This window comes from Chanodichthys erythropterus, chromosome 12, assembly GCF_024489055.1.
Source record: "Chanodichthys erythropterus isolate Z2021 chromosome 12, ASM2448905v1, whole genome shotgun sequence".
Classification (NCBI taxonomy): Eukaryota; Metazoa; Chordata; class Actinopteri; order Cypriniformes; family Xenocyprididae; genus Chanodichthys; species Chanodichthys erythropterus.
In genome coordinates, this window is record NC_090232.1 from 19,835,031 (window position 1) to 19,857,606 (window position 22,576).

Sequence of the window (22,576 nt, forward strand, 5' to 3'; positions counted from 1 at the left end):
CCAGACAAGGCCCAGTGGCCTAATGGATAAGGCATCAGCCTCCGGAGCTGGGGATTGTGGGTTCAAGTCCCACCTGGGTCGTCTTTGATGGGCTACCTTTAAGTTGGCTGTGCGAGAAATTCCGGGATGATTTGTTCAGAGCAACGCTATAGCCTTGATGACCGCAAGACCAGAATTAGCACAGAACTGACAAACTTCTGATAGCTGTGGCAGCTTTTGCGAGCACCAGACTGTCAGTGAATCAATCTGGCCCGCCTGTGCATGTGCCCTTTCAGGCTGAAATTACACAAAGCACTGTGTGCAAGAGGACGCTGGAGAACGTGACGTCAAGTACCACGTGGGTTGCAGTAAATGGCCTGGTATGAAGTGGTTGATAAAGAAAAGCAGCAATCGAAAAAAGTGCAAGAAAACCCCGGCACTCATACTAAAGGCGAGAGGGCTCGTCCGGGATTTGAACCCGGGACCTCTCGCACCCGAAGCGAGAATCATACCCCTAGACCAACGAGCCTGACCGCTGAATGCTTAGGCTACATGTGTACACTTGTAGAGTCATAGAATGCTGGCCGCTAAAAGAAAGGCGCAGGCGCTAGTTCTAATAGAATGCGTTTGTTGGCGGGCTGCCCCTCTGAGTAGGGTCTGTCCGAGGAAATGACGCTTGTCATCTGGCTGAATCTCGGCTATGTCATAGTTTAGATGAACACAGGCAGCAGTAAGGATTTCAAAACCAGGACAAACAGCTGCCCCTGCCGCTCGCTCTGAAAACGCTGGGCTCGTCCGGGATTTGAACCCGGGACCTCTCGCACCCAAAGCGAGAATCATACCCCTAGACCAACGAGCCTTGTGCACGTGCCCTTCCACGCTGATATTAAACAAAGCGCTGCGTGCTGGAGGCCCAGTGGCCTAATGGGTAAAGGCCGCATCTTACTTTTGCGCTACTATGAAGGCTCCGCGTACGAAAGCAGAGAGGATGACACACATAACAGATGGGAAAGTGTCATGAAAGATTGATTTAAAAGAGAATTCCACAAAATGTCGAAGGCTTGACTATGAAACCATGAGGCATCAGCCTCCCACCTAGGGCGTGCTTGATGAGCTAGCTCCAAGCTGATGCTGCGAAAAGTCAATGACCATTTGTTCAAAGAAACTCCATAGAACGACAAGTATATATGTGCTTAGCGTTTCTGCAAAAGAGCCACGTTAATTCAATGAAGAGCGATATAGAATGGTTTGAATCCCACAGCGGCATCTACAGACCTGCAGAAAGTTCGATTTGGCCGAAGCATCAGCCTCTGATGCCCGAGAACGTGACGTCAAGTACCACGTGGGTTGCAGTAAATGGCCTGATGTCAAGTAGTTGATAAAGAAAAGCAGCAATCGGAAAAAGTGCCAGAAAACCCTTGAACTTGAACAGAACGGGCAGGCACTAGTTCTAATAGAAAGCGTTTGTGGGCGGGCTGCCGCTCTGAGCATGGTCTGTCCGAGGAAATGAGGCTTGTCATCTGGCTGAATCTCGGCTATGTAGTAGAACAGGTGATCACAGGCAGCAGTAAGGATTTCAAAACCAGGACAAACAGCTGCCCCTGCCGCTCACTCTGAAACCGCTGGGCTCGTCCGGGATTTGAACCCGGGACCTCTCGCACCCAAAGCGAGAATCATACCCCTAGACCAACGAGCCTTGTCGATGGAAGATCTTTCGTGAGGGCGCCACAAATTCAGTGAAGCTCTCCTCAGTGACAGGACGTGACCTGGCATCAAGATACTAAAGTGTAGATGTTTGAGTGGCAGAAACTCCTTGAAGCCATGCTACAGATCAAAGGCCAAGCTCGCCAGACAAGGCCCAGTGGCCTAATGGATAAGGCATCAGCCTCCGGAGCTGGGGATTGTGGGTTCAAGTCCCACCTGGGTCGTCTTTGATGGGCTACCTTTAAGTTGGCTGTGCGAGAAATTCCGGGATGATTTGTTCAGAGCAACGCTATAGCCTTGATGACCGCAAGACCTGAATTAGCACAGAACTGACAAACTTCTGATAGCTGTGGCAGCTTTTGCGAGCACCAGACTGTCAGTGAATCAATCTGGCCCGCCTGTGCATGTGCCCTTTCAGGCTGAAATTACACAAAGCACTGTGTGCAAGAGGACGCTGGAGAACGTGACGTCAAGTACCACGTGGGTTGCAGTAAATGGCCTGGTATGAAGTGGTTGATAAAGAAAAGCAGCAATCGAAAAAAGTGCAAGAAAACCCCGGCACTCATACTAAAGGCGAGAGGGCTCGTCCGGGATTTGAACCCGGGACCTCTCGCACCCGAAGCGAGAATCATACCCCTAGACCAACGAGCCTGACCGCTGAATGCTTAGGCTACATGTGTACACTTGTAGAGTCATAGAATGCTGGCCGCTAAAAGAAAGGCGCAGGCGCTAGTTCTAATAGAATGCGTTTGTTGGCGGGCTGCCCCTCTGAGTAGGGTCTGTCCGAGGAAATGACGCTTGTCATCTGGCTGAATCTCGGCTATGTCATAGTTTAGATGAACACAGGCAGCAGTAAGGATTTCAAAACCAGGACAAACAGCTGCCCCTGCCGCTCGCTCTGAAATCGCTGGGCTCGTCCGGGATTTGAACCCGGGACCTCTCGCACCCAAAGCGAGAATCATACCCCTAGACCAACGAGCCTTGTGCACGTGCCCTTCCACGCTGATATTAAACAAAGCGCTGCGTGCTGGAGGCCCAGTGGCCTAATGGGTAAAGGCCGCATCTTACTTTTGCGCTACTATGAAGGCTCCGCGTACGAAAGCAGAGAGGATGACACACATAACAGATGGGAAAGTGTCATGAAAGATTGATTTAAAAGAGAATTCCACAAAATGTCGAAGGCTTGACTATGAAACCATGAGGCATCAGCCTCCCACCTAGGGCGTGCTTGATGAGCTAGCTCCAAGCTGATGCTGCGAAAAGTCAATGACCATTTGTTCAAAGAAACTCCATAGAACGACAAGTATATATGTGCTTAGCGTTTCTGCAAAAGAGCCACGTTAATTCAATGAAGAGCGATATAGAATGGTTTGAATCCCACAGCGGCATCTACAGACCTGCAGAAAGTTCGATTTGGCCGAAGCATCAGCCTCTGATGCCCGAGAACGTGACGTCAAGTACCACGTGGGTTGCAGTAAATGGCCTGATGTCAAGTAGTTGATAAAGAAAAGCAGCAATCGGAAAAAGTGCCAGAAAACCCTTGAACTTGAACAGAACGGGCAGGCACTAGTTCTAATAGAAAGCGTTTGTGGGCGGGCTGCCGCTCTGAGCATGGTCTGTCCGAGGAAATGAGGCTTGTCATCTGGCTGAATCTCGGCTATGTAGTAGAACAGGTGATCACAGGCAGCAGTAAGGATTTCAAAACCAGGACAAACAGCTGCCCCTGCCGCTCACTCTGAAACCGCTGGGCTCGTCCGGGATTTGAACCCGGGACCTCTCGCACCCAAAGCGAGAATCATACCCCTAGACCAACGAGCCTTGTCGATGGAAGATCTTTCGTGAGGGCGCCACAAATTCAGTGAAGCTCTCCTCAGTGACAGGACGTGACCTGGCATCAAGATACTAAAGTGTAGATGTTTGAGTGGCAGAAACTCCTTGAAGCCATGCTACAGATCAAAGGCCAAGCTCGCCAGACAAGGCCCAGTGGCCTAATGGATAAGGCATCAGCCTCCGGAGCTGGGGATTGTGGGTTCAAGTCCCACCTGGGTCGTCTTTGATGGGCTACCTTTAAGTTGGCTGTGCGAGAAATTCCGGGATGATTTGTTCAGAGCAACGCTATAGCCTTGATGACCGCAAGACCAGAATTAGCACAGAACTGACAAACTTCTGATAGCTGTGGCAGCTTTTGCGAGCACCAGACTGTCAGTGAATCAATCTGGCCCGCCTGTGCATGTGCCCTTTCAGGCTGAAATTACACAAAGCACTGTGTGCAAGAGGACGCTGGAGAACGTGACGTCAAGTACCACGTGGGTTGCAGTAAATGGCCTGGTATGAAGTGGTTGATAAAGAAAAGCAGCAATCGAAAAAAGTGCAAGAAAACCCCGGCACTCATACTAAAGGCGAGAGGGCTCGTCCGGGATTTGAACCCGGGACCTCTCGCACCCGAAGCGAGAATCATACCCCTAGACCAACGAGCCTGACCGCTGAATGCTTAGGCTACATGTGTACACTTGTAGAGTCATAGAATGCTGGCCGCTAAAAGAAAGGCGCAGGCGCTAGTTCTAATAGAATGCGTTTGTTGGCGGGCTGCCCCTCTGAGTAGGGTCTGTCCGAGGAAATGACGCTTGTCATCTGGCTGAATCTCGGCTATGTCATAGTTTAGATGAACACAGGCAGCAGTAAGGATTTCAAAACCAGGACAAACAGCTGCCCCTGCCGCTCGCTCTGAAAACGCTGGGCTCGTCCGGGATTTGAACCCGGGACCTCTCGCACCCAAAGCGAGAATCATACCCCTAGACCAACGAGCCTTGTGCACGTGCCCTTCCACGCTGATATTAAACAAAGCGCTGCGTGCTGGAGGCCCAGTGGCCTAATGGGTAAAGGCCGCATCTTACTTTTGCGCTACTATGAAGGCTCCGCGTACGAAAGCAGAGAGGATGACACACATAACAGATGGGAAAGTGTCATGAAAGATTGATTTAAAAGAGAATTCCACAAAATGTCGAAGGCTTGACTATGAAACCATGAGGCATCAGCCTCCCACCTAGGGCGTGCTTGATGAGCTAGCTCCAAGCTGATGCTGCGAAAAGTCAATGACCATTTGTTCAAAGAAACTCCATAGAACGACAAGTATATATGTGCTTAGCGTTTCTGCAAAAGAGCCACGTTAATTCAATGAAGAGCGATATAGAATGGTTTGAATCCCACAGCGGCATCTACAGACCTGCAGAAAGTTCGATTTGGCCGAAGCATCAGCCTCTGATGCCCGAGAACGTGACGTCAAGTACCACGTGGGTTGCAGTAAATGGCCTGATGTCAAGTAGTTGATAAAGAAAAGCAGCAATCGGAAAAAGTGCCAGAAAACCCTTGAACTTGAACAGAACGGGCAGGCACTAGTTCTAATAGAAAGCGTTTGTGGGCGGGCTGCCGCTCTGAGCATGGTCTGTCCGAGGAAATGAGGCTTGTCATCTGGCTGAATCTCGGCTATGTAGTAGAACAGGTGATCACAGGCAGCAGTAAGGATTTCAAAACCAGGACAAACAGCTGCCCCTGCCGCTCACTCTGAAACCGCTGGGCTCGTCCGGGATTTGAACCCGGGACCTCTCGCACCCAAAGCGAGAATCATACCCCTAGACCAACGAGCCTTGTCGATGGAAGATCTTTCGTGAGGGCGCCACAAATTCAGTGAAGCTCTCCTCAGTGACAGGACGTGACCTGGCATCAAGATACTAAAGTGTAGATGTTTGAGTGGCAGAAACTCCTTGAAGCCATGCTACAGATCAAAGGCCAAGCTCGCCAGACAAGGCCCAGTGGCCTAATGGATAAGGCATCAGCCTCCGGAGCTGGGGATTGTGGGTTCAAGTCCCACCTGGGTCGTCTTTGATGGGCTACCTTTAAGTTGGCTGTGCGAGAAATTCCGGGATGATTTGTTCAGAGCAACGCTATAGCCTTGATGACCGCAAGACCAGAATTAGCACAGAACTGACAAACTTCTGATAGCTGTGGCAGCTTTTGCGAGCACCAGACTGTCAGTGAATCAATCTGGCCCGCCTGTGCATGTGCCCTTTCAGGCTGAAATTACACAAAGCACTGTGTGCAAGAGGACGCTGGAGAACGTGACGTCAAGTACCACGTGGGTTGCAGTAAATGGCCTGGTATGAAGTGGTTGATAAAGAAAAGCAGCAATCGAAAAAAGTGCAAGAAAACCCCGGCACTCATACTAAAGGCGAGAGGGCTCGTCCGGGATTTGAACCCGGGACCTCTCGCACCCGAAGCGAGAATCATACCCCTAGACCAACGAGCCTGACCGCTGAATGCTTAGGCTACATGTGTACACTTGTAGAGTCATAGAATGCTGGCCGCTAAAAGAAAGGCGCAGGCGCTAGTTCTAATAGAATGCGTTTGTTGGCGGGCTGCCCCTCTGAGTAGGGTCTGTCCGAGGAAATGACGCTTGTCATCTGGCTGAATCTCGGCTATGTCATAGTTTAGATGAACACAGGCAGCAGTAAGGATTTCAAAACCAGGACAAACAGCTGCCCCTGCCGCTCGCTCTGAAATCGCTGGGCTCGTCCGGGATTTGAACCCGGGACCTCTCGCACCCAAAGCGAGAATCATACCCCTAGACCAACGAGCCTTGTGCACGTGCCCTTCCACGCTGATATTAAACAAAGCGCTGCGTGCTGGAGGCCCAGTGGCCTAATGGGTAAAGGCCGCATCTTACTTTTGCGCTACTATGAAGGCTCCGCGTACGAAAGCAGAGAGGATGACACACATAACAGATGGGAAAGTGTCATGAAAGATTGATTTAAAAGAGAATTCCACAAAATGTCGAAGGCTTGACTATGAAACCATGAGGCATCAGCCTCCCACCTAGGGCGTGCTTGATGAGCTAGCTCCAAGCTGATGCTGCGAAAAGTCAATGACCATTTGTTCAAAGAAACTCCATAGAACGACAAGTATATATGTGCTTAGCGTTTCTGCAAAAGAGCCACGTTAATTCAATGAAGAGCGATATAGAATGGTTTGAATCCCACAGCGGCATCTACAGACCTGCAGAAAGTTCGATTTGGCCGAAGCATCAGCCTCTGATGCCCGAGAACGTGACGTCAAGTACCACGTGGGTTGCAGTAAATGGCCTGATGTCAAGTAGTTGATAAAGAAAAGCAGCAATCGGAAAAAGTGCCAGAAAACCCTTGAACTTGAACAGAACGGGCAGGCACTAGTTCTAATAGAAAGCGTTTGTGGGCGGGCTGCCGCTCTGAGCATGGTCTGTCCGAGGAAATGAGGCTTGTCATCTGGCTGAATCTCGGCTATGTAGTAGAACAGGTGATCACAGGCAGCAGTAAGGATTTCAAAACCAGGACAAACAGCTGCCCCTGCCGCTCACTCTGAAACCGCTGGGCTCGTCCGGGATTTGAACCCGGGACCTCTCGCACCCAAAGCGAGAATCATACCCCTAGACCAACGAGCCTTGTCGATGGAAGATCTTTCGTGAGGGCGCCACAAATTCAGTGAAGCTCTCCTCAGTGACAGGACGTGACCTGGCATCAAGATACTAAAGTGTAGATGTTTGAGTGGCAGAAACTCCTTGAAGCCATGCTACAGATCAAAGGCCAAGCTCGCCAGACAAGGCCCAGTGGCCTAATGGATAAGGCATCAGCCTCCGGAGCTGGGGATTGTGGGTTCAAGTCCCACCTGGGTCGTCTTTGATGGGCTACCTTTAAGTTGGCTGTGCGAGAAATTCCGGGATGATTTGTTCAGAGCAACGCTATAGCCTTGATGACCGCAAGACCAGAATTAGCACAGAACTGACAAACTTCTGATAGCTGTGGCAGCTTTTGCGAGCACCAGACTGTCAGTGAATCAATCTGGCCCGCCTGTGCATGTGCCCTTTCAGGCTGAAATTACACAAAGCACTGTGTGCAAGAGGACGCTGGAGAACGTGACGTCAAGTACCACGTGGGTTGCAGTAAATGGCCTGGTATGAAGTGGTTGATAAAGAAAAGCAGCAATCGAAAAAAGTGCAAGAAAACCCCGGCACTCATACTAAAGGCGAGAGGGCTCGTCCGGGATTTGAACCCGGGACCTCTCGCACCCGAAGCGAGAATCATACCCCTAGACCAACGAGCCTGACCGCTGAATGCTTAGGCTACATGTGTACACTTGTAGAGTCATAGAATGCTGGCCGCTAAAAGAAAGGCGCAGGCGCTAGTTCTAATAGAATGCGTTTGTTGGCGGGCTGCCCCTCTGAGTAGGGTCTGTCCGAGGAAATGACGCTTGTCATCTGGCTGAATCTCGGCTATGTCATAGTTTAGATGAACACAGGCAGCAGTAAGGATTTCAAAACCAGGACAAACAGCTGCCCCTGCCGCTCGCTCTGAAAACGCTGGGCTCGTCCGGGATTTGAACCCGGGACCTCTCGCACCCAAAGCGAGAATCATACCCCTAGACCAACGAGCCTTGTGCACGTGCCCTTCCACGCTGATATTAAACAAAGCGCTGCGTGCTGGAGGCCCAGTGGCCTAATGGGTAAAGGCCGCATCTTACTTTTGCGCTACTATGAAGGCTCCGCGTACGAAAGCAGAGAGGATGACACACATAACAGATGGGAAAGTGTCATGAAAGATTGATTTAAAAGAGAATTCCACAAAATGTCGAAGGCTTGACTATGAAACCATGAGGCATCAGCCTCCCACCTAGGGCGTGCTTGATGAGCTAGCTCCAAGCTGATGCTGCGAAAAGTCAATGACCATTTGTTCAAAGAAACTCCATAGAACGACAAGTATATATGTGCTTAGCGTTTCTGCAAAAGAGCCACGTTAATTCAATGAAGAGCGATATAGAATGGTTTGAATCCCACAGCGGCATCTACAGACCTGCAGAAAGTTCGATTTGGCCGAAGCATCAGCCTCTGATGCCCGAGAACGTGACGTCAAGTACCACGTGGGTTGCAGTAAATGGCCTGATGTCAAGTAGTTGATAAAGAAAAGCAGCAATCGGAAAAAGTGCCAGAAAACCCTTGAACTTGAACAGAACGGGCAGGCACTAGTTCTAATAGAAAGCGTTTGTGGGCGGGCTGCCGCTCTGAGCATGGTCTGTCCGAGGAAATGAGGCTTGTCATCTGGCTGAATCTCGGCTATGTAGTAGAACAGGTGATCACAGGCAGCAGTAAGGATTTCAAAACCAGGACAAACAGCTGCCCCTGCCGCTCACTCTGAAACCGCTGGGCTCGTCCGGGATTTGAACCCGGGACCTCTCGCACCCAAAGCGAGAATCATACCCCTAGACCAACGAGCCTTGTCGATGGAAGATCTTTCGTGAGGGCGCCACAAATTCAGTGAAGCTCTCCTCAGTGACAGGACGTGACCTGGCATCAAGATACTAAAGTGTAGATGTTTGAGTGGCAGAAACTCCTTGAAGCCATGCTACAGATCAAAGGCCAAGCTCGCCAGACAAGGCCCAGTGGCCTAATGGATAAGGCATCAGCCTCCGGAGCTGGGGATTGTGGGTTCAAGTCCCACCTGGGTCGTCTTTGATGGGCTACCTTTAAGTTGGCTGTGCGAGAAATTCCGGGATGATTTGTTCAGAGCAACGCTATAGCCTTGATGACCGCAAGACCAGAATTAGCACAGAACTGACAAACTTCTGATAGCTGTGGCAGCTTTTGCGAGCACCAGACTGTCAGTGAATCAATCTGGCCCGCCTGTGCATGTGCCCTTTCAGGCTGAAATTACACAAAGCACTGTGTGCAAGAGGACGCTGGAGAACGTGACGTCAAGTACCACGTGGGTTGCAGTAAATGGCCTGGTATGAAGTGGTTGATAAAGAAAAGCAGCAATCGAAAAAAGTGCAAGAAAACCCCGGCACTCATACTAAAGGCGAGAGGGCTCGTCCGGGATTTGAACCCGGGACCTCTCGCACCCGAAGCGAGAATCATACCCCTAGACCAACGAGCCTGACCGCTGAATGCTTAGGCTACATGTGTACACTTGTAGAGTCATAGAATGCTGGCCGCTAAAAGAAAGGCGCAGGCGCTAGTTCTAATAGAATGCGTTTGTTGGCGGGCTGCCCCTCTGAGTAGGGTCTGTCCGAGGAAATGACGCTTGTCATCTGGCTGAATCTCGGCTATGTCATAGTTTAGATGAACACAGGCAGCAGTAAGGATTTCAAAACCAGGACAAACAGCTGCCCCTGCCGCTCGCTCTGAAATCGCTGGGCTCGTCCGGGATTTGAACCCGGGACCTCTCGCACCCAAAGCGAGAATCATACCCCTAGACCAACGAGCCTTGTGCACGTGCCCTTCCACGCTGATATTAAACAAAGCGCTGCGTGCTGGAGGCCCAGTGGCCTAATGGGTAAAGGCCGCATCTTACTTTTGCGCTACTATGAAGGCTCCGCGTACGAAAGCAGAGAGGATGACACACATAACAGATGGGAAAGTGTCATGAAAGATTGATTTAAAAGAGAATTCCACAAAATGTCGAAGGCTTGACTATGAAACCATGAGGCATCAGCCTCCCACCTAGGGCGTGCTTGATGAGCTAGCTCCAAGCTGATGCTGCGAAAAGTCAATGACCATTTGTTCAAAGAAACTCCATAGAACGACAAGTATATATGTGCTTAGCGTTTCTGCAAAAGAGCCACGTTAATTCAATGAAGAGCGATATAGAATGGTTTGAATCCCACAGCGGCATCTACAGACCTGCAGAAAGTTCGATTTGGCCGAAGCATCAGCCTCTGATGCCCGAGAACGTGACGTCAAGTACCACGTGGGTTGCAGTAAATGGCCTGATGTCAAGTAGTTGATAAAGAAAAGCAGCAATCGGAAAAAGTGCCAGAAAACCCTTGAACTTGAACAGAACGGGCAGGCACTAGTTCTAATAGAAAGCGTTTGTGGGCGGGCTGCCGCTCTGAGCATGGTCTGTCCGAGGAAATGAGGCTTGTCATCTGGCTGAATCTCGGCTATGTAGTAGAACAGGTGATCACAGGCAGCAGTAAGGATTTCAAAACCAGGACAAACAGCTGCCCCTGCCGCTCACTCTGAAACCGCTGGGCTCGTCCGGGATTTGAACCCGGGACCTCTCGCACCCAAAGCGAGAATCATACCCCTAGACCAACGAGCCTTGTCGATGGAAGATCTTTCGTGAGGGCGCCACAAATTCAGTGAAGCTCTCCTCAGTGACAGGACGTGACCTGGCATCAAGATACTAAAGTGTAGATGTTTGAGTGGCAGAAACTCCTTGAAGCCATGCTACAGATCAAAGGCCAAGCTCGCCAGACAAGGCCCAGTGGCCTAATGGATAAGGCATCAGCCTCCGGAGCTGGGGATTGTGGGTTCAAGTCCCACCTGGGTCGTCTTTGATGGGCTACCTTTAAGTTGGCTGTGCGAGAAATTCCGGGATGATTTGTTCAGAGCAACGCTATAGCCTTGATGACCGCAAGACCAGAATTAGCACAGAACTGACAAACTTCTGATAGCTGTGGCAGCTTTTGCGAGCACCAGACTGTCAGTGAATCAATCTGGCCCGCCTGTGCATGTGCCCTTTCAGGCTGAAATTACACAAAGCACTGTGTGCAAGAGGACGCTGGAGAACGTGACGTCAAGTACCACGTGGGTTGCAGTAAATGGCCTGGTATGAAGTGGTTGATAAAGAAAAGCAGCAATCGAAAAAGTGCAAGAAAACCCCGGCACTCATACTAAAGGCGAGAGGGCTCGTCCGGGATTTGAACCCGGGACCTCTCGCACCCGAAGCGAGAATCATACCCCTAGACCAACGAGCCTGACCGCTGAATGCTTAGGCTACATGTGTACACTTGTAGAGTCATAGAATGCTGGCCGCTAAAAGAAAGGCGCAGGCGCTAGTTCTAATAGAATGCGTTTGTTGGCGGGCTGCCCCTCTGAGTAGGGTCTGTCCGAGGAAATGACGCTTGTCATCTGGCTGAATCTCGGCTATGTCATAGTTTAGATGAACACAGGCAGCAGTAAGGATTTCAAAACCAGGACAAACAGCTGCCCCTGCCGCTCGCTCTGAAATCGCTGGGCTCGTCCGGGATTTGAACCCGGGACCTCTCGCACCCAAAGCGAGAATCATACCCCTAGACCAACGAGCCTTGTGCACGTGCCCTTCCACGCTGATATTAAACAAAGCGCTGCGTGCTGGAGGCCCAGTGGCCTAATGGGTAAAGGCCGCATCTTACTTTTGCGCTACTATGAAGGCTCCGCGTACGAAAGCAGAGAGGATGACACACATAACAGATGGGAAAGTGTCATGAAAGATTGATTTAAAAGAGAATTCCACAAAATGTCGAAGGCTTGACTATGAAACCATGAGGCATCAGCCTCCCACCTAGGGCGTGCTTGATGAGCTAGCTCCAAGCTGATGCTGCGAAAAGTCAATGACCATTTGTTCAAAGAAACTCCATAGAACGACAAGTATATATGTGCTTAGCGTTTCTGCAAAAGAGCCACGTTAATTCAATGAAGAGCGATATAGAATGGTTTGAATCCCACAGCGGCATCTACAGACCTGCAGAAAGTTCGATTTGGCCGAAGCATCAGCCTCTGATGCCCGAGAACGTGACGTCAAGTACCACGTGGGTTGCAGTAAATGGCCTGATGTCAAGTAGTTGATAAAGAAAAGCAGCAATCGGAAAAAGTGCCAGAAAACCCTTGAACTTGAACAGAACGGGCAGGCACTAGTTCTAATAGAAAGCGTTTGTGGGCGGGCTGCCGCTCTGAGCATGGTCTGTCCGAGGAAATGAGGCTTGTCATCTGGCTGAATCTCGGCTATGTAGTAGAACAGGTGATCACAGGCAGCAGTAAGGATTTCAAAACCAGGACAAACAGCTGCCCCTGCCGCTCACTCTGAAACCGCTGGGCTCGTCCGGGATTTGAACCCGGGACCTCTCGCACCCAAAGCGAGAATCATACCCCTAGACCAACGAGCCTTGTCGATGGAAGATCTTTCGTGAGGGCGCCACAAATTCAGTGAAGCTCTCCTCAGTGACAGGACGTGACCTGGCATCAAGATACTAAAGTGTAGATGTTTGAGTGGCAGAAACTCCTTGAAGCCATGCTACAGATCAAAGGCCAAGCTCGCCAGACAAGGCCCAGTGGCCTAATGGATAAGGCATCAGCCTCCGGAGCTGGGGATTGTGGGTTCAAGTCCCACCTGGGTCGTCTTTGATGGGCTACCTTTAAGTTGGCTGTGCGAGAAATTCCGGGATGATTTGTTCAGAGCAACGCTATAGCCTTGATGACCGCAAGACCAGAATTAGCACAGAACTGACAAACTTCTGATAGCTGTGGCAGCTTTTGCGAGCACCAGACTGTCAGTGAATCAATCTGGCCCGCCTGTGCATGTGCCCTTTCAGGCTGAAATTACACAAAGCACTGTGTGCAAGAGGACGCTGGAGAACGTGACGTCAAGTACCACGTGGGTTGCAGTAAATGGCCTGGTATGAAGTGGTTGATAAAGAAAAGCAGCAATCGAAAAAAGTGCAAGAAAACCCCGGCACTCATACTAAAGGCGAGAGGGCTCGTCCGGGATTTGAACCCGGGACCTCTCGCACCCGAAGCGAGAATCATACCCCTAGACCAACGAGCCTGACCGCTGAATGCTTAGGCTACATGTGTACACTTGTAGAGTCATAGAATGCTGGCCGCTAAAAGAAAGGCGCAGGCGCTAGTTCTAATAGAATGCGTTTGTTGGCGGGCTGCCCCTCTGAGTAGGGTCTGTCCGAGGAAATGACGCTTGTCATCTGGCTGAATCTCGGCTATGTCATAGTTTAGATGAACACAGGCAGCAGTAAGGATTTCAAAACCAGGACAAACAGCTGCCCCTGCCGCTCGCTCTGAAAACGCTGGGCTCGTCCGGGATTTGAACCCGGGACCTCTCGCACCCAAAGCGAGAATCATACCCCTAGACCAACGAGCCTTGTGCACGTGCCCTTCCACGCTGATATTAAACAAAGCGCTGCGTGCTGGAGGCCCAGTGGCCTAATGGGTAAAGGCCGCATCTTACTTTTGCGCTACTATGAAGGCTCCGCGTACGAAAGCAGAGAGGATGACACACATAACAGATGGGAAAGTGTCATGAAAGATTGATTTAAAAGAGAATTCCACAAAATGTCGAAGGCTTGACTATGAAACCATGAGGCATCAGCCTCCCACCTAGGGCGTGCTTGATGAGCTAGCTCCAAGCTGATGCTGCGAAAAGTCAATGACCATTTGTTCAAAGAAACTCCATAGAACGACAAGTATATATGTGCTTAGCGTTTCTGCAAAAGAGCCACGTTAATTCAATGAAGAGCGATATAGAATGGTTTGAATCCCACAGCGGCATCTACAGACCTGCAGAAAGTTCGATTTGGCCGAAGCATCAGCCTCTGATGCCCGAGAACGTGACGTCAAGTACCACGTGGGTTGCAGTAAATGGCCTGATGTCAAGTAGTTGATAAAGAAAAGCAGCAATCGGAAAAAGTGCCAGAAAACCCTTGAACTTGAACAGAACGGGCAGGCACTAGTTCTAATAGAAAGCGTTTGTGGGCGGGCTGCCGCTCTGAGCATGGTCTGTCCGAGGAAATGAGGCTTGTCATCTGGCTGAATCTCGGCTATGTAGTAGAACAGGTGATCACAGGCAGCAGTAAGGATTTCAAAACCAGGACAAACAGCTGCCCCTGCCGCTCACTCTGAAACCGCTGGGCTCGTCCGGGATTTGAACCCGGGACCTCTCGCACCCAAAGCGAGAATCATACCCCTAGACCAACGAGCCTTGTCGATGGAAGATCTTTCGTGAGGGCGCCACAAATTCAGTGAAGCTCTCCTCAGTGACAGGACGTGACCTGGCATCAAGATACTAAAGTGTAGATGTTTGAGTGGCAGAAACTCCTTGAAGCCATGCTACAGATCAAAGGCCAAGCTCGCCAGACAAGGCCCAGTGGCCTAATGGATAAGGCATCAGCCTCCGGAGCTGGGGATTGTGGGTTCAAGTCCCACCTGGGTCGTCTTTGATGGGCTACCTTTAAGTTGGCTGTGCGAGAAATTCCGGGATGATTTGTTCAGAGCAACGCTATAGCCTTGATGACCGCAAGACCAGAATTAGCACAGAACTGACAAACTTCTGATAGCTGTGGCAGCTTTTGCGAGCACCAGACTGTCAGTGAATCAATCTGGCCCGCCTGTGCATGTGCCCTTTCAGGCTGAAATTACACAAAGCACTGTGTGCAAGAGGACGCTGGAGAACGTGACGTCAAGTACCACGTGGGTTGCAGTAAATGGCCTGGTATGAAGTGGTTGATAAAGAAAAGCAGCAATCGAAAAAGTGCAAGAAAACCCCGGCACTCATACTAAAGGCGAGAGGGCTCGTCCGGGATTTGAACCCGGGACCTCTCGCACCCGAAGCGAGAATCATACCCCTAGACCAACGAGCCTGACCGCTGAATGCTTAGGCTACATGTGTACACTTGTAGAGTCATAGAATGCTGGCCGCTAAAAGAAAGGCGCAGGCGCTAGTTCTAATAGAATGCGTTTGTTGGCGGGCTGCCCCTCTGAGTAGGGTCTGTCCGAGGAAATGACGCTTGTCATCTGGCTGAATCTCGGCTATGTCATAGTTTAGATGAACACAGGCAGCAGTAAGGATTTCAAAACCAGGACAAACAGCTGCCCCTGCCGCTCGCTCTGAAAACGCTGGGCTCGTCCGGGATTTGAACCCGGGACCTCTCGCACCCAAAGCGAGAATCATACCCCTAGACCAACGAGCCTTGTGCACGTGCCCTTCCACGCTGATATTAAACAAAGCGCTGCGTGCTGGAGGCCCAGTGGCCTAATGGGTAAAGGCCGCATCTTACTTTTGCGCTACTATGAAGGCTCCGCGTACGAAAGCAGAGAGGATGACACACATAACAGATGGGAAAGTGTCATGAAAGATTGATTTAAAAGAGAATTCCACAAAATGTCGAAGGCTTGACTATGAAACCATGAGGCATCAGCCTCCCACCTAGGGCGTGCTTGATGAGCTAGCTCCAAGCTGATGCTGCAAAAAGTCAATGACCATTTGTTCAAAGAAACTCCATAGAACGACAAGTATATATGTGCTTAGCGTTTCTGCAAAAGAGCCACGTTAATTCAATGAAGAGCGATATAGAATGGTTTGAATCCCACAGCGGCATCTACAGACCTGCAGAAAGTTCGATTTGGCCGAAGCATCAGCCTCTGATGCCCGAGAACGTGACGTCAAGTACCACGTGGGTTGCAGTAAATGGCCTGATGTCAAGTAGTTGATAAAGAAAAGCAGCAATCGGAAAAAGTGCCAGAAAACCCTTGAACTTGAACAGAACGGGCAGGCACTAGTTCTAATAGAAAGCGTTTGTGGGCGGGCTGCCGCTCTGAGCATGGTCTGTCCGAGGAAATGAGGCTTGTCATCTGGCTGAATCTCGGCTATGTAGTAGAACAGGTGATCACAGGCAGCAGTAAGGATTTCAAAACCAGGACAAACAGCTGCCCCTGCCGCTCACTCTGAAACCGCTGGGCTCGTCCGGGATTTGAACCCGGGACCTCTCGCACCCAAAGCGAGAATCATACCCCTAGACCAACGAGCCTTGTCGATGGAAGATCTTTCGTGAGGGCGCCACAAATTCAGTGAAGCTCTCCTCAGTGACAGGACGTGACCTGGCATCAAGATACTAAAGTGTAGATGTTTGAGTGGCAGAAACTCCTTGAAGCCATGCTACAGATCAAAGGCCAAGCTCGCCAGACAAGGCCCAGTGGCCTAATGGATAAGGCATCAGCCTCCGGAGCTGGGGATTGTGGGTTCAAGTCCCACCTGGGTCGTCTTTGATGGGCTACCTTTAAGTTGGCTGTGCGAGAAATTCCGGGATGATTTGTTCAGAGCAACGCTATAGCCTTGATGACCGCAAGACCAGAATTAGCACAGAACTGACAAACTTCTGATAGCTGTGGCAGCTTTTGCGAGCACCAGACTGTCAGTGAATCAATCTGGCCCGCCTGTGCATGTGCCCTTTCAGGCTGAAATTACACAAAGCACTGTGTGCAAGAGGACGCTGGAGAACGTGACGTCAAGTACCACGTGGGTTGCAGTAAATGGCCTGGTATGAAGTGGTTGATAAAGAAAAGCAGCAATCGAAAAAAGTGCAAGAAAACCCCGGCACTCATACTAAAGGCGAGAGGGCTCGTCCGGGATTTGAACCCGGGACCTCTCGCACCCGAAGCGAGAATCATACCCCTAGACCAACGAGCCTGACCGCTGAATGCTTAGGCTACATGTGTACACTTGTAGAGTCATAGAATGCTGGCCGCTAAAAGAAAGGCGCAGGCGCTAGTTCTAATAGAATGCGTTTGTTGGCGGGCTGCCCCTCTGAGTAGGGTCTGTCCGAGGAAATGACGCTTGTCATCTGGCTGAATCTCGGCTATGTCATAGTTTAGATGAACACAGGCAGCAGTAAGGATTTCAAAACCAGGACAAACAGCTGCCCCTGCCGCTCGCTCTGAAAACGCTGGGCTCGTCCGGGATTTGAACCCGGGACCTCTCGCACCCAAAGCGAGAATCATACCCCTAGACCAACGAGCCTTGTGCACGTGCCCTTCCACGCTGATATTAAACAAAGCGCTGCGTGCTGGAGGCCCAGTGGCCTAATGGGTAAAGGCCGCATCTTACTTTTGCGCTACTATGAAGGCTCCGCGTACGAAAGCAGAGAGGATGACACACATAACAGATGGGAAAGTGTCATGAAAGATTGATTTAAAAGAGAATTCCACAAAATGTCGAAGGCTTGACTATGAAACCATGAGGCATCAGCCTCCCACCTAGGGCGTGCTTGATGAGCTAGCTCCAAGCTGATGCTGCGAAAAGTCAATGACCATTTGTTCAAAGAAACTCCATAGAACGACAAGTATATATGTGCTTAGCGTTTCTGCAAAAGAGCCACGTTAATTCAATGAAGAGCGATATAGAATGGTTTGAATCCCACAGCGGCATCTACAGACCTGCAGAAAGTTCGATTTGGCCGAAGCATCAGCCTCTGATGCCCGAGAACGTGACGTCAAGTACCACGTGGGTTGCAGTAAATGGCCTGATGTCAAGTAGTTGATAAAGAAAAGCAGCAATCGGAAAAAGTGCCAGAAAACCCTTGAACTTGAACAGAACGGGCAGGCACTAGTTCTAATAGAAAGCGTTTGTGGGCGGGCTGCCGCTCTGAGCATGGTCTGTCCGAGGAAATGAGGCTTGTCATCTGGCTGAATCTCGGCTATGTAGTAGAACAGGTGATCACAGGCAGCAGTAAGGATTTCAAAACCAGGACAAACAGCTGCCCCTGCCGCTCACTCTGAAACCGCTGGGCTCGTCCGGGATTTGAACCCGGGACCTCTCGCACCCAAAGCGAGAATCATACCCCTAGACCAACGAGCCTTGTCGATGGAAGATCTTTCGTGAGGGCGCCACAAATTCAGTGAAGCTCTCCTCAGTGACAGGACGTGACCTGGCATCAAGATACTAAAGTGTAGATGTTTGAGTGGCAGAAACTCCTTGAAGCCATGCTACAGATCAAAGGCCAAGCTCGCCAGACAAGGCCCAGTGGCCTAATGGATAAGGCATCAGCCTCCGGAGCTGGGGATTGTGGGTTCAAGTCCCACCTGGGTCGTCTTTGATGGGCTACCTTTAAGTTGGCTGTGCGAGAAATTCCGGGATGATTTGTTCAGAGCAACGCTATAGCCTTGATGACCGCAAGACCTGAATTAGCACAGAACTGACAAACTTCTGATAGCTGTGGCAGCTTTTGCGAGCACCAGACTGTCAGTGAATCAATCTGGCCCGCCTGTGCATGTGCCCTTTCAGGCTGAAATTACACAAAGCACTGTGTGCAAGAGGACGCTGGAGAACGTGACGTCAAGTACCACGTGGGTTGCAGTAAATGGCCTGGTATGAAGTGGTTGATAAAGAAAAGCAGCAATCGAAAAAAGTGCAAGAAAACCCCGGCACTCATACTAAAGGCGAGAGGGCTCGTCCGGGATTTGAACCCGGGACCTCTCGCACCCGAAGCGAGAATCATACCCCTAGACCAACGAGCCTGACCGCTGAATGCTTAGGCTACATGTGTACACTTGTAGAGTCATAGAATGCTGGCCGCTAAAAGAAAGGCGCAGGCGCTAGTTCTAATAGAATGCGTTTGTTGGCGGGCTGCCCCTCTGAGTAGGGTCTGTCCGAGGAAATGACGCTTGTCATCTGGCTGAATCTCGGCTATGTCATAGTTTAGATGAACACAGGCAGCAGTAAGGATTTCAAAACCAGGACAAACAGCTGCCCCTGCCGCTCGCTCTGAAATCGCTGGGCTCGTCCGGGATTTGAACCCGGGACCTCTCGCACCCAAAGCGAGAATCATACCCCTAGACCAACGAGCCTTGTGCACGTGCCCTTCCACGCTGATATTAAACAAAGCGCTGCGTGCTGGAGGCCCAGTGGCCTAATGGGTAAAGGCCGCATCTTACTTTTGCGCTACTATGAAGGCTCCGCGTACGAAAGCAGAGAGGATGACACACATAACAGATGGGAAAGTGTCATGAAAGATTGATTTAAAAGAGAATTCCACAAAATGTCGAAGGCTTGACTATGAAACCATGAGGCATCAGCCTCCCACCTAGGGCGTGCTTGATGAGCTAGCTCCAAGCTGATGCTGCGAAAAGTCAATGACCATTTGTTCAAAGAAACTCCATAGAACGACAAGTATATATGTGCTTAGCGTTTCTGCAAAAGAGCCACGTTAATTCAATGAAGAGCGATATAGAATGGTTTGAATCCCACAGCGGCATCTACAGACCTGCAGAAAGTTCGATTTGGCCGAAGCATCAGCCTCTGATGCCCGAGAACGTGACGTCAAGTACCACGTGGGTTGCAGTAAATGGCCTGATGTCAAGTAGTTGATAAAGAAAAGCAGCAATCGGAAAAAGTGCCAGAAAACCCTTGAACTTGAACAGAACGGGCAGGCACTAGTTCTAATAGAAAGCGTTTGTGGGCGGGCTGCCGCTCTGAGCATGGTCTGTCCGAGGAAATGAGGCTTGTCATCTGGCTGAATCTCGGCTATGTAGTAGAACAGGTGATCACAGGCAGCAGTAAGGATTTCAAAACCAGGACAAACAGCTGCCCCTGCCGCTCACTCTGAAACCGCTGGGCTCGTCCGGGATTTGAACCCGGGACCTCTCGCACCCAAAGCGAGAATCATACCCCTAGACCAACGAGCCTTGTCGATGGAAGATCTTTCGTGAGGGCGCCACAAATTCAGTGAAGCTCTCCTCAGTGACAGGACGTGACCTGGCATCAAGATACTAAAGTGTAGATGTTTGAGTGGCAGAAACTCCTTGAAGCCATGCTACAGATCAAAGGCCAAGCTCGCCAGACAAGGCCCAGTGGCCTAATGGATAAGGCATCAGCCTCCGGAGCTGGGGATTGTGGGTTCAAGTCCCACCTGGGTCGTCTTTGATGGGCTACCTTTAAGTTGGCTGTGCGAGAAATTCCGGGATGATTTGTTCAGAGCAACGCTATAGCCTTGATGACCGCAAGACCTGAATTAGCACAGAACTGACAAACTTCTGATAGCTGTGGCAGCTTTTGCGAGCACCAGACTGTCAGTGAATCAATCTGGCCCGCCTGTGCATGTGCCCTTTCAGGCTGAAATTACACAAAGCACTGTGTGCAAGAGGACGCTGGAGAACGTGACGTCAAGTACCACGTGGGTTGCAGTAAATGGCCTGGTATGAAGTGGTTGATAAAGAAAAGCAGCAATCGAAAAAAGTGCAAGAAAACCCCGGCACTCATACTAAAGGCGAGAGGGCTCGTCCGGGATTTGAACCCGGGACCTCTCGCACCCGAAGCGAGAATCATACCCCTAGACCAACGAGCCTGACCGCTGAATGCTTAGGCTACATGTGTACACTTGTAGAGTCATAGAATGCTGGCCGCTAAAAGAAAAGCGCAGGCGCTAGTTCTAATAGAATGCGTTTGTTGGCGGGCTGCCCCTCTGAGTAGGGTCTGTCCGAGGAAATGACGCTTGTCATCTGGCTGAATCTCGGCTATGTCATAGTTTAGATGAACACAGGCAGCAGTAAGGATTTCAAAACCAGGACAAACAGCTGCCCCTGCCGCTCGCTCTGAAAACGCTGGGCTCGTCCGGGATTTGAACCCGGGACCTCTCGCACCCAAAGCGAGAATCATACCCCTAGACCAACGAGCCTTGTGCACGTGCCCTTCCACGCTGATATTAAACAAAGCGCTGCGTGCTGGAGGCCCAGTGGCCTAATGGGTAAAGGCCGCATCTTACTTTTGCGCTACTATGAAGGCTCCGCGTACGAAAGCAGAGAGGATGACACACATAACAGATGGGAAAGTGTCATGAAAGATTGATTTAAAAGAGAATTCCACAAAATGTCGAAGGCTTGACTATGAAACCATGAGGCATCAGCCTCCCACCTAGGGCGTGCTTGATGAGCTAGCTCCAAGCTGATGCTGCGAAAAGTCAATGACCATTTGTTCAAAGAAACTCCATAGAACGACAAGTATATATGTGCTTAGCGTTTCTGCAAAAGAGCCACGTTAATTCAATGAAGAGCGATATAGAATGGTTTGAATCCCACAGCGGCATCTACAGACCTGCAGAAAGTTCGATTTGGCCGAAGCATCAGCCTCTGATGCCCGAGAACGTGACGTCAAGTACCACGTGGGTTGCAGTAAATGGCCTGATGTCAAGTAGTTGATAAAGAAAAGCAGCAATCGGAAAAAGTGCCAGAAAACCCTTGAACTTGAACAGAACGGGCAGGCACTAGTTCTAATAGAAAGCGTTTGTGGGCGGGCTGCCGCTCTGAGCATGGTCTGTCCGAGGAAATGAGGCTTGTCATCTGGCTGAATCTCGGCTATGTAGTAGAACAGGTGATCACAGGCAGCAGTAAGGATTTCAAAACCAGGACAAACAGCTGCCCCTGCCGCTCACTCTGAAACCGCTGGGCTCGTCCGGGATTTGAACCCGGGACCTCTCGCACCCAAAGCGAGAATCATACCCCTAGACCAACGAGCCTTGTCGATGGAAGATCTTTCGTGAGGGCGCCACAAATTCAGTGAAGCTCTCCTCAGTGACAGGACGTGACCTGGCATCAAGATACTAAAGTGTAGATGTTTGAGTGGCAGAAACTCCTTGAAGCCATGCTACAGATCAAAGGCCAAGCTCGCCAGACAAGGCCCAGTGGCCTAATGGATAAGGCATCAGCCTCCGGAGCTGGGGATTGTGGGTTCAAGTCCCACCTGGGTCGTCTTTGATGGGCTACCTTTAAGTTGGCTGTGCGAGAAATTCCGGGATGATTTGTTCAGAGCAACGCTATAGCCTTGATGACCGCAAGACCTGAATTAGCACAGAACTGACAAACTTCTGATAGCTGTGGCAGCTTTTGCGAGCACCAGACTGTCAGTGAATCAATCTGGCCCGCCTGTGCATGTGCCCTTTCAGGCTGAAATTACACAAAGCACTGTGTGCAAGAGGACGCTGGAGAACGTGACGTCAAGTACCACGTGGGTTGCAGTAAATGGCCTGGTATGAAGTGGTTGATAAAGAAAAGCAGCAATCGAAAAAAGTGCAAGAAAACCCCGGCACTCATACTAAAGGCGAGAGGGCTCGTCCGGGATTTGAACCCGGGACCTCTCGCACCCGAAGCGAGAATCATACCCCTAGACCAACGAGCCTGACCGCTGAATGCTTAGGCTACATGTGTACACTTGTAGAGTCATAGAATGCTGGCCGCTAAAAGAAAGGCGCAGGCGCTAGTTCTAATAGAATGCGTTTGTTGGCGGGCTGCCCCTCTGAGTAGGGTCTGTCCGAGGAAATGACGCTTGTCATCTGG

The 22,576-nt window shown here is 50.5% G+C and overlaps 46 non-coding genes across 46 annotated transcripts; 13 read left to right on the plus strand and 33 right to left on the minus strand.

The window, feature by feature from the left end:
• Positions 1-8: 8 nt before the first annotated feature.
• Positions 9-81, plus strand: trnar-ccg (transfer RNA arginine (anticodon CCG)). The gene has a single exon. It is a non-coding gene; the product is annotated as a tRNA-Arg (tRNA).
• A 355-nt stretch (positions 82-436) lies between these two features.
• Positions 437-508, minus strand: trnap-cgg (transfer RNA proline (anticodon CGG)). Its single transcript has one exon. It is a non-coding gene; the product is annotated as a tRNA-Pro (tRNA).
• Positions 509-766: 258 nt separating this feature from the next.
• Positions 767-838, minus strand: trnap-ugg (transfer RNA proline (anticodon UGG)). Its single transcript has one exon. It is a non-coding gene; the product is annotated as a tRNA-Pro (tRNA).
• A 765-nt stretch (positions 839-1,603) lies between these two features.
• trnap-ugg (transfer RNA proline (anticodon UGG)) lies at positions 1,604-1,675 on the minus strand. The gene has a single exon. It is a non-coding gene; the product is annotated as a tRNA-Pro (tRNA).
• A 159-nt stretch (positions 1,676-1,834) lies between these two features.
• Positions 1,835-1,907, plus strand: trnar-ccg (transfer RNA arginine (anticodon CCG)). Its single transcript has one exon. It is a non-coding gene; the product is annotated as a tRNA-Arg (tRNA).
• A 355-nt stretch (positions 1,908-2,262) lies between these two features.
• trnap-cgg (transfer RNA proline (anticodon CGG)) lies at positions 2,263-2,334 on the minus strand. Its single transcript has one exon. It is a non-coding gene; the product is annotated as a tRNA-Pro (tRNA).
• Positions 2,335-2,592: 258 nt separating this feature from the next.
• On the minus strand, positions 2,593-2,664 carry trnap-ugg (transfer RNA proline (anticodon UGG)). The gene has a single exon. It is a non-coding gene; the product is annotated as a tRNA-Pro (tRNA).
• A 765-nt stretch (positions 2,665-3,429) lies between these two features.
• trnap-ugg (transfer RNA proline (anticodon UGG)) lies at positions 3,430-3,501 on the minus strand. Its single transcript has one exon. It is a non-coding gene; the product is annotated as a tRNA-Pro (tRNA).
• A 159-nt stretch (positions 3,502-3,660) lies between these two features.
• Positions 3,661-3,733, plus strand: trnar-ccg (transfer RNA arginine (anticodon CCG)). Its single transcript has one exon. It is a non-coding gene; the product is annotated as a tRNA-Arg (tRNA).
• Positions 3,734-4,088: 355 nt separating this feature from the next.
• On the minus strand, positions 4,089-4,160 carry trnap-cgg (transfer RNA proline (anticodon CGG)). The gene has a single exon. It is a non-coding gene; the product is annotated as a tRNA-Pro (tRNA).
• Positions 4,161-4,418: 258 nt separating this feature from the next.
• On the minus strand, positions 4,419-4,490 carry trnap-ugg (transfer RNA proline (anticodon UGG)). The gene has a single exon. It is a non-coding gene; the product is annotated as a tRNA-Pro (tRNA).
• Positions 4,491-5,255: 765 nt separating this feature from the next.
• trnap-ugg (transfer RNA proline (anticodon UGG)) lies at positions 5,256-5,327 on the minus strand. Its single transcript has one exon. It is a non-coding gene; the product is annotated as a tRNA-Pro (tRNA).
• A 159-nt stretch (positions 5,328-5,486) lies between these two features.
• trnar-ccg (transfer RNA arginine (anticodon CCG)) lies at positions 5,487-5,559 on the plus strand. The gene has a single exon. It is a non-coding gene; the product is annotated as a tRNA-Arg (tRNA).
• A 355-nt stretch (positions 5,560-5,914) lies between these two features.
• On the minus strand, positions 5,915-5,986 carry trnap-cgg (transfer RNA proline (anticodon CGG)). The gene has a single exon. It is a non-coding gene; the product is annotated as a tRNA-Pro (tRNA).
• Positions 5,987-6,244: 258 nt separating this feature from the next.
• Positions 6,245-6,316, minus strand: trnap-ugg (transfer RNA proline (anticodon UGG)). Its single transcript has one exon. It is a non-coding gene; the product is annotated as a tRNA-Pro (tRNA).
• Positions 6,317-7,081: 765 nt separating this feature from the next.
• On the minus strand, positions 7,082-7,153 carry trnap-ugg (transfer RNA proline (anticodon UGG)). The gene has a single exon. It is a non-coding gene; the product is annotated as a tRNA-Pro (tRNA).
• A 159-nt stretch (positions 7,154-7,312) lies between these two features.
• On the plus strand, positions 7,313-7,385 carry trnar-ccg (transfer RNA arginine (anticodon CCG)). The gene has a single exon. It is a non-coding gene; the product is annotated as a tRNA-Arg (tRNA).
• Positions 7,386-7,740: 355 nt separating this feature from the next.
• Positions 7,741-7,812, minus strand: trnap-cgg (transfer RNA proline (anticodon CGG)). Its single transcript has one exon. It is a non-coding gene; the product is annotated as a tRNA-Pro (tRNA).
• A 258-nt stretch (positions 7,813-8,070) lies between these two features.
• Positions 8,071-8,142, minus strand: trnap-ugg (transfer RNA proline (anticodon UGG)). Its single transcript has one exon. It is a non-coding gene; the product is annotated as a tRNA-Pro (tRNA).
• Positions 8,143-8,907: 765 nt separating this feature from the next.
• Positions 8,908-8,979, minus strand: trnap-ugg (transfer RNA proline (anticodon UGG)). The gene has a single exon. It is a non-coding gene; the product is annotated as a tRNA-Pro (tRNA).
• A 159-nt stretch (positions 8,980-9,138) lies between these two features.
• On the plus strand, positions 9,139-9,211 carry trnar-ccg (transfer RNA arginine (anticodon CCG)). Its single transcript has one exon. It is a non-coding gene; the product is annotated as a tRNA-Arg (tRNA).
• A 355-nt stretch (positions 9,212-9,566) lies between these two features.
• trnap-cgg (transfer RNA proline (anticodon CGG)) lies at positions 9,567-9,638 on the minus strand. Its single transcript has one exon. It is a non-coding gene; the product is annotated as a tRNA-Pro (tRNA).
• A 258-nt stretch (positions 9,639-9,896) lies between these two features.
• On the minus strand, positions 9,897-9,968 carry trnap-ugg (transfer RNA proline (anticodon UGG)). Its single transcript has one exon. It is a non-coding gene; the product is annotated as a tRNA-Pro (tRNA).
• A 765-nt stretch (positions 9,969-10,733) lies between these two features.
• On the minus strand, positions 10,734-10,805 carry trnap-ugg (transfer RNA proline (anticodon UGG)). The gene has a single exon. It is a non-coding gene; the product is annotated as a tRNA-Pro (tRNA).
• Positions 10,806-10,964: 159 nt separating this feature from the next.
• Positions 10,965-11,037, plus strand: trnar-ccg (transfer RNA arginine (anticodon CCG)). The gene has a single exon. It is a non-coding gene; the product is annotated as a tRNA-Arg (tRNA).
• A 354-nt stretch (positions 11,038-11,391) lies between these two features.
• On the minus strand, positions 11,392-11,463 carry trnap-cgg (transfer RNA proline (anticodon CGG)). Its single transcript has one exon. It is a non-coding gene; the product is annotated as a tRNA-Pro (tRNA).
• A 258-nt stretch (positions 11,464-11,721) lies between these two features.
• trnap-ugg (transfer RNA proline (anticodon UGG)) lies at positions 11,722-11,793 on the minus strand. The gene has a single exon. It is a non-coding gene; the product is annotated as a tRNA-Pro (tRNA).
• Positions 11,794-12,558: 765 nt separating this feature from the next.
• On the minus strand, positions 12,559-12,630 carry trnap-ugg (transfer RNA proline (anticodon UGG)). Its single transcript has one exon. It is a non-coding gene; the product is annotated as a tRNA-Pro (tRNA).
• A 159-nt stretch (positions 12,631-12,789) lies between these two features.
• On the plus strand, positions 12,790-12,862 carry trnar-ccg (transfer RNA arginine (anticodon CCG)). The gene has a single exon. It is a non-coding gene; the product is annotated as a tRNA-Arg (tRNA).
• A 355-nt stretch (positions 12,863-13,217) lies between these two features.
• trnap-cgg (transfer RNA proline (anticodon CGG)) lies at positions 13,218-13,289 on the minus strand. The gene has a single exon. It is a non-coding gene; the product is annotated as a tRNA-Pro (tRNA).
• Positions 13,290-13,547: 258 nt separating this feature from the next.
• Positions 13,548-13,619, minus strand: trnap-ugg (transfer RNA proline (anticodon UGG)). The gene has a single exon. It is a non-coding gene; the product is annotated as a tRNA-Pro (tRNA).
• A 765-nt stretch (positions 13,620-14,384) lies between these two features.
• Positions 14,385-14,456, minus strand: trnap-ugg (transfer RNA proline (anticodon UGG)). The gene has a single exon. It is a non-coding gene; the product is annotated as a tRNA-Pro (tRNA).
• A 159-nt stretch (positions 14,457-14,615) lies between these two features.
• trnar-ccg (transfer RNA arginine (anticodon CCG)) lies at positions 14,616-14,688 on the plus strand. Its single transcript has one exon. It is a non-coding gene; the product is annotated as a tRNA-Arg (tRNA).
• Positions 14,689-15,042: 354 nt separating this feature from the next.
• On the minus strand, positions 15,043-15,114 carry trnap-cgg (transfer RNA proline (anticodon CGG)). The gene has a single exon. It is a non-coding gene; the product is annotated as a tRNA-Pro (tRNA).
• A 258-nt stretch (positions 15,115-15,372) lies between these two features.
• On the minus strand, positions 15,373-15,444 carry trnap-ugg (transfer RNA proline (anticodon UGG)). Its single transcript has one exon. It is a non-coding gene; the product is annotated as a tRNA-Pro (tRNA).
• A 765-nt stretch (positions 15,445-16,209) lies between these two features.
• Positions 16,210-16,281, minus strand: trnap-ugg (transfer RNA proline (anticodon UGG)). Its single transcript has one exon. It is a non-coding gene; the product is annotated as a tRNA-Pro (tRNA).
• A 159-nt stretch (positions 16,282-16,440) lies between these two features.
• trnar-ccg (transfer RNA arginine (anticodon CCG)) lies at positions 16,441-16,513 on the plus strand. The gene has a single exon. It is a non-coding gene; the product is annotated as a tRNA-Arg (tRNA).
• A 355-nt stretch (positions 16,514-16,868) lies between these two features.
• On the minus strand, positions 16,869-16,940 carry trnap-cgg (transfer RNA proline (anticodon CGG)). The gene has a single exon. It is a non-coding gene; the product is annotated as a tRNA-Pro (tRNA).
• Positions 16,941-17,198: 258 nt separating this feature from the next.
• trnap-ugg (transfer RNA proline (anticodon UGG)) lies at positions 17,199-17,270 on the minus strand. The gene has a single exon. It is a non-coding gene; the product is annotated as a tRNA-Pro (tRNA).
• A 765-nt stretch (positions 17,271-18,035) lies between these two features.
• On the minus strand, positions 18,036-18,107 carry trnap-ugg (transfer RNA proline (anticodon UGG)). The gene has a single exon. It is a non-coding gene; the product is annotated as a tRNA-Pro (tRNA).
• A 159-nt stretch (positions 18,108-18,266) lies between these two features.
• On the plus strand, positions 18,267-18,339 carry trnar-ccg (transfer RNA arginine (anticodon CCG)). The gene has a single exon. It is a non-coding gene; the product is annotated as a tRNA-Arg (tRNA).
• Positions 18,340-18,694: 355 nt separating this feature from the next.
• Positions 18,695-18,766, minus strand: trnap-cgg (transfer RNA proline (anticodon CGG)). Its single transcript has one exon. It is a non-coding gene; the product is annotated as a tRNA-Pro (tRNA).
• Positions 18,767-20,092: 1,326 nt separating this feature from the next.
• Positions 20,093-20,165, plus strand: trnar-ccg (transfer RNA arginine (anticodon CCG)). The gene has a single exon. It is a non-coding gene; the product is annotated as a tRNA-Arg (tRNA).
• A 355-nt stretch (positions 20,166-20,520) lies between these two features.
• On the minus strand, positions 20,521-20,592 carry trnap-cgg (transfer RNA proline (anticodon CGG)). The gene has a single exon. It is a non-coding gene; the product is annotated as a tRNA-Pro (tRNA).
• Positions 20,593-21,918: 1,326 nt separating this feature from the next.
• trnar-ccg (transfer RNA arginine (anticodon CCG)) lies at positions 21,919-21,991 on the plus strand. Its single transcript has one exon. It is a non-coding gene; the product is annotated as a tRNA-Arg (tRNA).
• A 355-nt stretch (positions 21,992-22,346) lies between these two features.
• On the minus strand, positions 22,347-22,418 carry trnap-cgg (transfer RNA proline (anticodon CGG)). The gene has a single exon. It is a non-coding gene; the product is annotated as a tRNA-Pro (tRNA).
• Positions 22,419-22,576: the final 158 nt, after the last annotated feature.